The sequence below is a fragment of the Ranitomeya variabilis genome, chromosome 4, assembly GCF_051348905.1.
Source record: "Ranitomeya variabilis isolate aRanVar5 chromosome 4, aRanVar5.hap1, whole genome shotgun sequence".
NCBI lineage: Eukaryota > Metazoa > Chordata > Amphibia > Anura > Dendrobatidae > Ranitomeya > Ranitomeya variabilis.
Window position 1 is genome coordinate 675,820,765 of NC_135235.1, and position 15,151 is coordinate 675,835,915.

Genomic DNA, 15,151 nt, shown 5'->3' on the forward strand with positions numbered 1-15,151 from the left:
TCAAAAATAAGATCGACCAAACAAGGCAAGTCTTTAATGTTCAACCTCCACAACCCCTCTGTATATCAGACCAATGCTCAAACCCCATAACCTCCCTGTCCAACATCACTGAAGGGGAGCTTAATTGTCTCCTCTCGAAATCACACCACTCACCACTTGGGCACTAGACCCCATCCCACCTCCTCCCAACCTCACCACCACACTTATCCCATCCCTAACCTATCTCTTCAACCTATCACTAACTTCTGGTACCTTCCCTTCTGCTTTCAAACATGCCACAATCATGCCTAGCCTTAAAAAGCCATCCCTCGACCCAACTGCTATGTCCAGCTATCGCCCAATATCGCTGCTCCCTTTCGCTTCCAAACTCCTGGAGCAGCAAGTCCACGCTGAACTTTCCTCCCACCTCTCATCTAACTTGCTCTTTGACAATCTACAATCTGGTTTTCATCCCCATCATTCCACTGAGACTGCCCTGACCAAAATTACTAGCGACCTACTTACAGCCAAAGCTAACGGACAATACTCCATACTCCTCCTTCTAAACCTGTCCTCTGCTTTCGACACAGTTGACCATTGCCTCCTACTACAGATCATCTCCTCCTTTGGCATCAAAGACCTCGCACTATCCTGAATCTCCTCATACCGCACATTCAGTGTCTCCCACTCCCACACTATCTCCTCATCCCACCCTCTCTGTTGGAGTCCCACAAGGCTCTGTTCTAGGTCCCTTGCTATTCTCAATCTATACTCTTGGCCTGGGACAACTCATAAAGTCCCATGGATTCCAGTACCACCTATATGCTGATGACACTCAGGTCTACCTCTCTGGCCCAGATGTCAACTCTCTGCTGTCGAGAATCCCGGAGTGTCTATCAGCCATATCTCCTCTCGCTTCCTCAAACTCAATGTGGACAAATCTGAATTCATCATCTTTCCTCCATCTCATAGATCTTCCTTACCTGATCTATCTATCACCATTAATGACATCACGCTTTCCCCCTGTACCAGAAGTTCGCTGCCTCGGAGTAACTCTTGACTCTGCCCTGTCCTTCAAACTACACATCCAAGCTCTTTCCACCTCCTGTCGCCTCAAGCTAAAAATATCTCCAGAATCCGTTCCTTCCTCAACCCTCAATCTACTAAAATGCTCTTGCCTGCCCTCATCATCTGCCTCGATAACTGCAACATCCTTTTCTGTAGCCTCCCCCCTAACACTCTCGCACCTCTCCAGTCCATCCTTACCTCTGCTGCCCGAGTAATCCATGTCTCTCCTCACTACTCCACTTCTCCCCTCTGCAAATCTCACTGGCTCCCATTCCCTAAGCGTATCTAGTTCAAATTACTAATAATGACCTACAAAGCCATCCACAACCTGTCTCCTCCATATATCTCTGACCTAATCTCCCGATAGCTTCCCTCATGGAATCTCCGGTCCTCCCAAGACCTCCTCCCCTCCACACTTTTTTGCTCCTCACCTAATCACCTCCAAGACTTCTCCTGAGTATCCCCCCTCCTCTGGAATTCTGTGCCCCAACACGTCCGACTATCAACCTCATTCGGGTCCTTCAGACGGAACCTGAAAACCCACCTCTTCAAGAAAGCTTACAGCCTGCAATGACCCCGTTGCATCCTAACCACGACCGGAGCTACCGCCTCACCAACACCGGAGATGCTGCAACCCACCAACCTACTGTCTACTCCACCATCCTGTAGAATGTAAGCCCACAATGGCAGGGTCCTCTCTCTGTATTAGTCTGTGATTGTTAGTTTGCTTACTGTAAGTGATGTCTGTAATTTGTATGTAACCCCTTCTCATGTACAGCACCATGAAATCAGTGGTGCTATAAAAATAATAATAATTTGGAGTTTAATTGGTATTTTACTTTATAATATGGTGGCATAATTGTAAGTTATGCGGAATCCAGCAGGGTGAAGTTTTCAGATGAAGCTGAATATGCAAATGGTCTCTACTGAGAGGAAGAGGACTAGAAATCTAGCGCAACCTACTGGAAGCAGCGATTCTAAAAGTCAATATTGACTCTTAAACGAGCATTTCAATATGACTTAGGATAAAAGCCAAACAAAAATCAATTTTCAGGCACAGTGTTTCGGGGTGATTTCCCCTTATCAGTGCAAAGTATGAGATTTGATTTGGCTTGGTGAGAGGCTCTGGACTGGGGAGAGCCACAAGTCAAGAAACATTACCCCTTAGACCCCAGTGCAGAGCCTCTCACATAGTCAAGTCATATCTCATACATTGCACTGATGAAGTGCAACAGCATGAATCCTCTTCCTCTCTGAAATTGCATGTTTAACTTCCCAAAGGAGCTTGCATGGCTTATAAGTCTCCTCGCTCTAACATGTCAGGCTTGCCTTGTCACTCTGCACAAGGAGCAATGTTAGCTACTAGACTCCAATTCAGAGCCTCTCACCTAGCCAAAACAGATCGGGCAACACCCCGAAGCACTGTATATGCAAATTGAAATTCTGGTTTGGCTTTATCCTAAAAAATAAAGTTACCCCTTAGACCCCAGATGAAATTGAGAAATGAAATGAATAATCAATGTATGTGTTATATTCTTTCAAGTAATAAATTATGCACAGGACAGGATTCTTAAGACTGGTGCTTCACTTATTCCGCTTTTGGAACAGACTGCACCTTTTGGCAAACTTCTCTTTCAGTTTGGTGAATTTGGGGAAATGTTACCTTGGTACAATATGGCCACCTTCAGTTCCAGGAATATGGGCATCCTCACCTTGCAGATTTACAAAAATTATTGGTTTGGTTACTACCTCTTGAAGGTGAGGGACTATGTCAGTCTCTCCTACGGATCCCCCTGTGCACAGTCTACTTTTTGTACCTTTGTACTGTGTTTACCGTGTGACATTTACAAGACTTGATATGATCCGAGAGCCTTTTCTGAGCAGCTGCCCAGTTAGCATCCTAGGGAGGTGTCCCTGATTTTTTTCATAAGGTGCTGCATGCATCATTACATCTGGAAGAGGAGTACTTGAAGAATGGGATGGATGACGGTAAAGAAGTTATCCACAGCTGGTAACCCTGTTGGAGCAATGGGTGCCCCCAAATTCCCCACTCACTCTCATGATATTCCTTTCATAAACCGTAAGTCTGTGGCTATACACAAAAGTACTTTCACGTACTTTATATATTTTGTTTTTATACTGTGTCTCATACTGGGCAGATATAGCTGGAATATAAGACTCGTCTTGAAAAGTGGATTAGTGATTTATGTACACAAATGTCCCTTTGAGGAACGGATACCTCAGCAAATTTATTGCTAATGTTATCAATGACCTGTGACCTGAATTCACTGTTTGGGCAGAGTCAGGCTGCCGTATTTCTTATGCGAGAATCCCATCGCACTGCACGGACTGGCCGGGGACCTCTCCTGACCTGAGCAAGACAGCAGGAGAGCCGACAGCCAGTACGAGGTTTACAATGCGATTCTCGCAGGAGAAATATGGCAGTCTGTCTCTGCCCTTAAAGTAGAAACCAAAGCAAAAAAAAAGCTCACCTGATGCGGCTTGTGGTGTGTGGAAGCACGGAGCACGTGTAGTTGTAGGCTGATGAGATAAAAGAAAAAAAATTGTTCCAGCTTCCAAGTAGTCCAAAAGGAATTTATTTCTTGCATGTAAAACCAGACTTGTGGAGGCAAGTTCGCATGACCAAATAGCAGCGTATAGCAGCTACGCGTTTCAAACACACTAGGTGTTCTTTGTCAAAGTGAACCTGTCGCAGGATTTTGCTAAGTAAACTACAGACAGTGTCAGATTGCTACTGTTAAGCCGATTAAAATGATACCATGGTGATGAAACCCATCTTGTGGTTCTTGTGTAATCAGAAGATTTCAGTTGATCAGATGATCGTGCTTTGGGGCCGGACTGTAGGCAGGGTCTTATCTTCCTGCTCTAGGCCAGAGAAACCAAGGAAAGACCTGCCCACAGGCCTGCCCTGAAGTACAAACCGTCTGTATGATGAGGAACGCCACATGAAGCCATGACACCACAGCACCTTATTGCCTTTAGCTTTTGAAGGCTTATTTAACTTGTCACAATAACCACACAACATTGGTGTTAAGATCCTGGTGGTGTCGAAATGTCTAACTTTGTTGCGCATTTCACAGCAACATTCTGTTTGTATTTGCCTTCACGTATGAATGAAAACCTTGCAACACTGAAATAAAGCATGTGTGTTGAATCTCTCTTACCCTGTACACATCATACATGGCTCCGCTCAATACACCCCGTACACACACGGCTCTGCTCAATTCACCCCATACACACACGGCTCCGCTCAATACACCCCGTACACACACGGCTCCGCTCAATACACCCCATACACGCACGGCTCCGCTCAATACACCCCGTACACATGCAGCTTCGCTCCATACACCTCGTACACATGCGGCTTTGCTCTGTACACCTCGTACACACACGGCTCCACTCAATACACCCCGTACACATGCACATACCTCCCAACTTTTGAAGATGGGAAAGAGGGACAATTTTTAGGCCACGCCTCTGACCACACCCATTCATAATTAGTCACACCCATATCCACATCCCAACAACACCCATTTAGCACTGCTGATCACACTGTTTCATATACAATAATTATAAACAAAAAAATATGGCCACACAGTGCCCCATACTGTATAATGGCCACACATGATGCTCCATACTGTATAATGGCCACACATGATGCTCCATACTGTATAATGACTGCACATGATGCTCCATACTGTATAATGGCCACACATGATGCTCCATACTGTATAATGGCCACACATGATGCTCCATACTGTATAATGGCCACACATGATGCTCCATACTGTATAATGACTGCACATGATGCTCCATACTGTATAATGACTGCACATGATGCTCCATACTGTATAATGGCCGCACATGATGCTCCATACTGTATAATGACCGCACATGATGCTCCATACTGTATAATGACTGCACATGATGCTCCATACTGTATAATGGCCACACATGATGCTCCATACTGTATAATGACTGCACATGCTCCATACTGTATACACTATGTTCAAAATTATTATGCAAATTACATTTTTATCGGATTTTCCTAAATGGTTGGTGCAAATGACAGTCAGTCTAATAAAAGTCATTACCCATTGGATTATACATCGAATTTTATTGAATAAACCTCCCAATGATAACAGTATAATCTCCAAAGTGAATAAAAACTTAAAATGCACTGTTCCAAATTATTAGGCAGAATTTCTAAACATTTGATATGTTTTAAAGAACTGAAAATGCTCCTTTGTGGAATTTGCAGCATTAGGAGGTCACATCCACTGAACAAAAAATCTATTTAACTCCAAAACATCCTAACCCGCCAAGTTACATGTTGACATAGGAACCTTTCTTTGATATCACCTTCGCAATTCCTGCATCCATTGAACTTGTGAGTTTTTGGAGAGTTTCTGCTTGTATTTCTTTGCATGAAGTCAGAATAGCCTCCCAGAGCTGCTGTTTGGATGTGAACTGCCTCCCACCCTCATAGATCTTTTGCTTGATGATACTCTAAGGGTATGGCTCCACGGTACGGCTTGCCGGCGGGATCGCCGCAGCGGCAAAGCCGCTCGGCGCTAAGCCCCGCCCCCTTTCTGGGACGCGATGGTGCCGGATGTGTACAGTACACATCCGGGATCATCGCACCCCTCGCCATAGGGCCCTGTGATATGCCTTGCGGGGACGCTGCGTCCCCGCAAGGTGTACGGACATGCTGCGTTCTGAAAAGACGCGCAGCATGTCCGGAGTCGCAGGGCCGCCGCGTGCGGGTTTCCACGCATAGTGGAGACGGGATTTCATAAAATCCCCTCCACTATGCAGGAACATCTGGACGCTGCTTGTTTGACGCTGCAGCGTCAAACAAGCAGCGTTTACGTACCGTGGAAACATACCCTTAGGGTATGTGTCCACGTTCAGGATTGCATCAGGATTTGGTCAGGATTTTTCATCAGTATTTGTAAGCCAAAACCAGGAGTGGGTGATAAATACAGAATTGGTGCATGTGTTTCTATTATACTTTTCCTCTGATTGTTCCACTCCTGGTTTTGGCTTACAAATACTGATGGAAAGTCCTGATCAAATCCTGATGCAATCCTGAACATGGACACATACCCTAAGGGTATGTTTCCACGTTCAGTTTTGCTTCAGGCTTTGGTCAGGATTTTATGCAGGTAATAAAATCCTGACCAAAACTGCACCTGAGGTCACTGGCAGGTCACCTGCGGTGTACCTGCGTGTTTTGCTCATAGTAGCAACATGTTGCATTTCGAAAAAACGCACCACGCATGCGTTTTCGCGGCAAAAACGCATGCGTTTTTTAACGCATAGTGGAGTCTGGATTTCATGAAATCCCATCCACTATGCTGTAACATCTGGACGCTGCGTTTTTGACGCTGCGGAAAAACGCAGCGTCAAAAACGCAGCGTTTCCTGAACGTGGAAACATACCCTAAAGGTTCTCTATAGGGTTGTGGTGAGGGAAAGATGGTGGCCACACCATGAGTTTATCTCCTTTTATGCCCATAGCAGCCAAAGACTCAGAGGTATTCTTTGCAGCATGAGACGGTGCATTGTCATGCATGAAGATGATTTTGTTCCTGAAGGCACGTTTCTGCTTTTTATACCATGGAAGAAAGTTGTTAGTCAGAAACTCTATATACTTTGCAGAGGTCATTTTCACACCTTCAGGGACCTTAAAGGGCCTTACCAGCTGTTTCTCCATGACTCCTCCACCTCCTTGCTAACGTTGAAGCCTATTTGGGACATGGTGGCCATCCACCAACCATCCACTACTCCATCCATCTGGACCATCTATGGTTGCTCAACACTTATCAGTAAACAGGACTGTTTGGAAATGAGTCTTCATGTATGTGTTGGCCCAATGCAACCATTTCTGCTTGTGAACACTTTAAGGGTATGTTTCCACGGTCAGTAAACGCTGCTTGTTTGACGCTGCAGCGTCAAACAAGCAGCGTCCAGATGTTCCAGCATAGTGGAGGGGATTTTATGAAATCCCGTCTCCACTATGCGTGGAAACCCGCACGCGGCGGCCCTGCGACTCCGGACATGCTGCGCGTCTTTTCAGAACGCAGCATGTCCGTACACCTTGCGGGGACGCAGCGTCCCCGCAAGGCATATCACAGGGCCCTATGGCGAGGGGTGCGATGATCCCGGATGTGTACTGTACACATCCGGCACCATCGCGTCCCAGAAAGGGGGCGGGGCTTAGCGCCGAGCGGCGAACCCGCCGGCAAGCCGTACCGTGGAGCCATACCCTAAGGGTGGCCGAATAGTATGTTTATGCACCACAGCAAGCCTTTGAAGGATCCTACACCTTGAGGTTTGAGGGACTCCAGAGGCAACAGCAGCTTCAAATATCTGTTTGCTGCTTTGTAATGGCTTTTTAGCAGCTGCTCTCTTAATCCGATGAACTTGCCTGGCAGAAATCTTCCTCATTCTGCCTTTATCAGCACAAACACATTTGTGCTCAGATACAGCCACAAATCTCTTAACAGTACGATGATCACGCTTACGTTTTCGGGAAATTTCTAATGTTTTCATCCCTTCACCAAGGCATTGCACTATTTGATGCTTTTCAGCAGCAGAGAGATCCTTTTTCTTTCCCATGTTACTTGAAAACTGTGACCTGCTTAATAATGTGGAACATCATGACTGCACATGATGCTCCATATTGTATAATGACCGCACATGATGCTCCATATTGTATAATGACCGCACATGATGCTCCATACTGTATAATGGCCACACATGATGCTCCATACTGTATAATGACCGCACATGATGCTCCATACTGTATGACTGCACATGATGCTCCATATTGTATAATGACCGCACATGATGCTCCATACTGTATAATGGCCACACATGATGCTCCATACTGTATAATGACCGCACATGATGTTCAATACTGTATGACTGCACATGATGCTCCATAATGTATAATGACCGCACATGATGCTCCATACTGTATAATGACCGCACATGATGCTCCATATTGTATAATGACTGCACATGATGCTCCATACTGTATAATGGCCACACATGATGTTCCATACTGTATAATGGCCACACAGTGCTCCATACTGTATAATGACCACACATCATGCTCCATACTGTATAATGACCGCACATGATGCTCCATACTGTATAATAACCGCACATGATGCTCCATACTGTATAATGGCTGCACATGATGCTCCATACTGTATAATGACCGCACATGTTGCTCCATACTGTATAATGACCACACATGATGCTCCATACTGTATAATGACCGCACATGATGTTCCATACTGTATAATGACTGCACATGATGCTCCATACTGTATAATGACCGCACATGATGCTCCATACTGTATAATGACCGCACATGATGCTCCATGCAGTATAATGACCGCACATGATGCTCCATGCAGTATGACAGCACATGATGCTCCATACTGTATAATGGCCCAACATGATGCTCAATTTCTGTATAATGACCACACGATGTTCCATACTGTATAATGACCCCACATGATGTTCCATACTATATAATGGCCGCACATGATACTTCGTACCATATAATGGCCACACATAGCTACTCCTACACACGCGGCTGTGCTCCGTATACTGCACACACGGCTCCACTCCGTACACACGCTCTCTGCTCCATACACCTCGTACACACGCGGCTCCGCTCCGTACACACGGCTCCGCTCCGTACACCTCATACACACGGCTCCGCCCCATACACCTCGTACACACGGCTCCGCCCCATACACCTCGTACAAACACGGCTCCGCCCCATACACCTCGTACACACACGGCTCCGCTCCATACACCTCGTACACACACGGCTCCGCTCCATACACCTCGTACACACACGGCTCCGCTCCATACACCTCGTACACACACGGCTCCGCTCCATACACCTCGTACACACACGGCTCTGCCCCATACACCTCGTACACACACGGCTCCGCCCCATACACCTCGTACAAACACGGCTCCGCCCCATACACCTCGTACACACACGGCTCCGCCCCATACACCTCGTACAAACACGGCTCCGCCCCATACACCTCGTACAAACACGGCTCCGCCCCATACACCTAGCACAAACACGGCTCCGCCCCATACACCTCGTACACACACGGCTCCGCTCCATACACCTCGTACACACACGGCTCCGCTCCATACACCTCGTACACACACGGCTAACTGCAGACTTCTCCATACCTGATACGTCGATCTGCAATCACAGCAGCAGAGGCCAGTAACAGAGGAGGCTGTCAGTGTCCATCCCACCCTGCTCAGCCCCACTCATTCCACGCACGATTAGTTTACTAGCCAGGCATGTCCACTGGTCTGCTGCTGATTGCGGCACCCAGGGCTGTGCTCGGCAGATAAGCCAGGGAGGTGGTGACTGACTGTGTTGTAACTTATGTACCTCAAAGAACAGAAGTGTCCCCTCTCAGTGTCTCCCTCTCTGAAGTTCTGTACTGCACGCACACTGGAGACTCGCTCAGGAACATACCCGAAGGGGAAGGGGTGTGGCCTAACACAAGGGGGCGTGACACGTACCTCAAACATGTCTCCTCTCTCTCCCTCTGAGCTGTACCACGCACACTGGAAGATAAACAGACTGCAGGGGGCGTGGCTTAACCCAAGGGGGCGTGTCGGTTGCTTCTCCTGCTGTCTGCGGGATCAGAGCGTCCCTTGCTGGACAGCGGGGCAAAGCATCAAAACCGGGACAGTCCCGCACAATGAGGGACGGTTGGGAGCTATGCATGCAGCTCCGCTCTGTACACATGTGGCTTCACTCCATACACCTCGTACTCACACGGCTTCACTCCGTACTCCTTGTACACACACGGCTCTGCTCAATACACCCCGTACACACACAGCTCCGCTCAATACACCTCGTACACATATGGCTTCGCTATGTACACCAAGTACACACACGGCTCCGCTCAATACACCCCATACACACATGGCTCCGCTCAATACACCCCGTACACATGCAGCTTCGCTCCGTACACCTTGTAGACATGTGGCTTCGCTCCATACACCTCGTACTCACACGGCTTCACTCCGTACACCTTGTACACACACGGCTCCGCTCAATACACCCCATACACACACGGCTCCACTCCATACACCTTGTACACACACGGCTCTGCTCAATACACCCCGTACACACACGGCTCTGCTCAATACACCCCATACACACATGGCTCCGCTCAATACACCCTGTACACATGCAGCTTCACTCCATACACCTCGTACACATGTGGCTTCGCTCCGTACACCTCGTACACACACGGCTCCGCTCAATACACCCTGTACACATGCAGCTTCACTCCATACACCTCGTACACATGTGGCTTCGCTCCGTACACCTCGTACACACACGGCTCCGCTCAATACACCCTGTACACATGCGGCTCTGTTCCGTAAACATGTGGCTTCACTCCATACACCTCGTACTCACACGGCTCCACTCCGTACACCTTGTACACACACGGCTCCACTCTGTACACCTTGTACACATGCGGGTCCGCTCCGTACACCTCGTACACACACGGCTCCGCTCCGTACACCTTGTACACACATGGCCCTGCTCCGTACACCGTGTACACACGGCTCCACTCTGTATACCTCGTACACACGCGGCTCTGCTCCGTACACCTCATACATGCTCCGCTCCACACACCTTGTACACACATTGCTCCACACAACTCATACACACACGGCTCCGCTCTGTACTTGAAGCGCCCGCCAGGGCCTAGGGGATACTCAGTACCGGGTCCGGTGATCGTTAAAGGGGTGGTCATGGTGGTAGCGATCCGGGCCGAGGCCCTGGGCATCCAAGTAAAAGGGAAGGACTTTAAAGGGGTTGTTGAATAATGAATAAAGTTTGTTTGTGAAGCCACCTGTGGTATTCAGTCAGGGTTAACCGACGCTGCTTGAAGGGGTCCCCTGGGGCGATGGTACTGCAGCAGGGATGGTATGGCTTCCCACAGGTGAAGCTGGGTCCCCAGGGCTCCTGGTGTAGTAAAGACAGATGGTAGATGGTGTAGAAAGAATCAGAGGCCACAAAGTTGCAGTCTCTTTACCTTTTTACTGGTGTAAGGCAGCCACAGTCCAGGGTACAGATCACAGGTGCTGGTGTGATCCGGCCAGCTTGGAAGCGATTTAAGAATCCCCCTAGCCAGGTGGAGTTGGAAGCCTTCCTCTCTGCGCTGTGTTTTAGTCCCTTGCTGTCTTAGGCCTCACACAAGGTCCTTACTTTCTCTCTCTGTCCCTTTTAGGTAGGACACTACCCGCATGGCTGGTAACTCAAGCTTTTTTACAGGTGTCTCTCGTGATGACTCCGGGCTCTAGGTGTTACTGTGCCTTCGGGAGTGGACAGGCGACCTGCAATCTCCTGTCCGCCGAATTCTGCTGTGGGGCACACAGTTACCCCCACAACCTCAGTCTTCCGGCCACCGGTTTCAGCACTTCATTGTGGAGGAAGCTCAGTCGAAGCTTCTCTCCAGCTCTTCACTCTCCTTTGCTCCTTCCTACTTCACACTACACTACACTACACTACAGACTGTTCTCTCTCTTTCCTTTCCCAGGAGCTGCAGAACCACGGGTCTGCACAGCCCCAGCTTTCCTCACAGGAGCTGCAGCACCTCAGGTCTGCACGGCTCTAGCTCTCTTCCTGACTGACTCCGTCCCTGTCTTTGACTGACTAACTCCTCCTCCAGCCAGAATATATATGAGAGCCACCCACAAACTGGATCAGAGCTCCCCCTTCTATGTTGCATGTAAGTGTTACCTGTTAAAAGGATCCTTCCTCGCTTCCAAGCAAGGCATCACCCTCCCCATGAGGAAGGCAATACCACTGTAACAAAAAGTTACCTGGAGTTTTACATACACCTCGTACACACACGGCTCCGCTCCGTACACCTTATACACACATGGCTCTGCTCCGTACACCTTGTACACACACGGCTCTGCTCCGTATACACGCGGCTCCGCTCTGTACACCTCGTACACATGTGGTTCTGCTACATCCACCCTGTAATCCCCTCCTGACCCCACACACAAACTTCCGCTTATCCATCCAGCACAGCAGAGTCCTGCATACACTGAGGCCCCTGATCATGTGACCCCTGACTCCTCCCCTCTTGTGACCTCATCACAGGTCCTGTGCACACAGAGCAGCCATATATGTGGAGTGCGGCTCTGCAGGTGGAGGTAGGTGCTGGAGCCCCATTATTCTCTATCAGGATTAGATATGATGGATATCGTTCGACCATGTTCTGTTGTTTTACTATTTGGATGTTGTTCTTCTTGACTTATACATTGTGCGGAGGCTGAAGAGGAAGTTCTCAACGTCTCCTAGCATCCAGTCTGTGGATAATGGACAGCGCACAGATGTCATTCTTCTGCTGTCATTTCTAACCGTTAGTGATGGGTGAACGTGCTCGGATAAGGCGTTACCTAAGCATGCTCGGGTGCAAACCAAGTATCTTCGGCGTGCTCGAAAACTGTGAGTCCCCACGGCTGTCTGTTTGCTTGTTAGATAATCCCTGCATGTGTTATGGCTGTCGAACAGCCACGAGACATGCAGCTGTGGGGACTCGAACAGTTTTTGAGCACGAAAAAGATACTCTGTTTGCACCCGCGCATGCTCAGAAAACGCCTTATCCGAGCACGTTCGCTCATCACTAGTACATTCAGTGAGCTTTCAGAGTAGTCTGTCCTGTGTGCACATGATGAATAATGGTATTCCATTTTTCTGGCTTTTATATCACCTATTTCCTGCATTTTCACCTATTTTTTCCTTATGGAGACAGTATTTGTTAGGGCTCAGGCTGGGCATTGATTTTGGCAGTGACACATGTCACTCAACCAAAGATCTCTATGTACAGCTACTACATCGCAGCATAAAAGTCACCTTTATGAGAGGCCACAGGGTCAAAAAGGCTACCGCGGACAGACTTGTCACATTCAAGAGGTTCCCCGGCCTTCACCCTGTAACCCCTGTATAAGCATCTAGTCTTACAACAGGTTCCACTGGATTGTTTATTCTGAACGGTTGCTGTCTGAAGGAGCAAGCCAGAGGCAGGAAGGATCGCCATGCAGGGTCATAGCCAAGAGGTCACATTAGGAACAGAATAGTTAGACAAGAGAATGGTCAAAATTCATGCCAAGCTTAGGAAAAGGAAGGATAAGGAAACCAGCAGAAGCCAGGACAAGAGCATAGTCAGGTATCAAAACTAACTGCCTAGCAGTGGAAGTTAGAAACCCAGGGGTTTAAATAGCAAGCAGACTTAGGCTACTTTCACACATCAGGTTTTCGCCGTCAGGCTTAATCCGGCGGGGGTGACGGATCACTGGATCTGTAGAAAATAGTGAATAACCTGGTGCGACGGATCCGGTTTTCTGCCGGATCCGAGTAGCTGTTCTGGCCAATTGGATCAGGTATGTTTAGAGAGAGAGAGACCCCAGAACTGGAAAATTCTGAAAATCTGGAATGCTCAGTTTCAAATCCGTAGCCGGATTCCTGCATTTGACGGATCCGGCGCCATAGGCTTCCATTATAGGAAAAGCAGGACGGGGCCGGATCAGACGCTGTCTGGTTTTTCGCCGGACACAAAAAATGTTCCTCCGTCCTTTTTGTCCGGCCGCCGGACCAACACTTTTTGCCGGAAAACGGACGAAACATGAGGCCATCCGGTGCAATCTGGCTCTAATACAAGTCTATGGGAAAAAAATGGATCGCTGGATTGCGCCAGAGGGCAAAAACCTGATGTGTGAAAGTAGCCTTAGGCAATACTAAGGAAATCCTGCAAACATGACCTCTGCGGAGCTGTGAGGCCTGGAGTAGAGGCACCAAAACAAAACCAATGCTGTTATGTTTCACTTACAATAAAGTAGCGCCACCTAGTGGCCGAGGCAGGAGTAAAGGGGACAGGAACTCTGCACAAATGTTACAATACTGAAGAAGATTGGGGTCACATTGACACTCCAGGCGTAACATAAGGGTATGTTTCCACGGTCAGGATTGGCTCAGGATTTGACGCATGTGAAATCTGCATGTGAGGTCACTGGCAGGTCACCTGCGTTTTTGATGCATTTTTTACATGCGTTTTTGATGTGTTTTTTCCGCATGCGTTTTTGATGCATTTTTTCATTGCATGTGGGTTTTTTTTGGCACTTGAAATACAGGTTATTAAAACTTAGTTTCTGGGAAGGAAAAAAAGTGATTTCCTGTTTGCAGATAGGGTATGTGCACACAGTCAGTAAACGCTGCGGGTCGGACGCTGAGTACATCTGCAGCGTCCAACCCGCAGCGGCCAGATATTACAGCGTAGTGGAGGGGATTCCATGATTTCATGGTAGACCTGCGTATCCGGATATGCCGCATGTCTTTATAGACCGCAGCATGTCTATTTACGATGCGGAGACGCTCCGTCTCTGCAGCGTAAATTATCCAGACTATCATGCGGTACAACCACATCTAATTATTAGTCACATGAGTAATAACTGCGGGAATGCTGCTTACTTCGCATGTGTACTAATTTACATATGTTGAATCTTGTGTCACATCCGGACGTACGTGACAGGCCATTGTCACACTTGCGAGTCTCTCACATCAACATCCGGTGCTGCCGCCGGCACTCGGACTGGAGTGTGCGGCTGCATTAAAATACATGCAGCTGCACACTCCGGTCCCAAGTGCTGGGTGTTGATGTGAGAGACTCGTGTGAGTTTCTCACATCACACTCGCAAGTGTGACACCGCCCAATCAGGACGTTCCTGAAAGCAGAGAGAGGAATATGTACTGTCCTTTCCTTTTTTTTCACTAAATAAATATTTTTTTTTTAAAAAATGGCTTGAACTCCCGAGCAATTTTCCAAACCAGCAGAGGGAAAGCCAGCGACTGGAGGCCGATGTCTATAGCCTGGGAAGGGGGTAAAACCCCTGGAGCTTCCCAGGCTATTAATATCAGCCCGCAGGTGTATATTTAGTCTTTACTGGCTATTAAAATAGGGGAGCCCCCCCAAAAAATGACGTGGGGTCCCCTA

General features: G+C 48.1%; 1 protein-coding gene across 1 annotated transcript in view; it reads left to right on the forward strand.

Annotated features, from left to right (window-relative positions):
* The first annotated feature begins 12,189 nt into the window (after positions 1-12,189).
* Positions 12,190-15,151, forward strand: part of LOC143766325 (uncharacterized) — a 53,713-nt gene continuing 50,751 nt past the window's right edge. The window contains exon 1 of the mRNA XM_077253915.1: positions 12,190-12,314. The gene's annotated coding sequence lies outside the window, so the exon portion shown is untranslated. The remainder of the gene's footprint in view (positions 12,315-15,151) is intronic.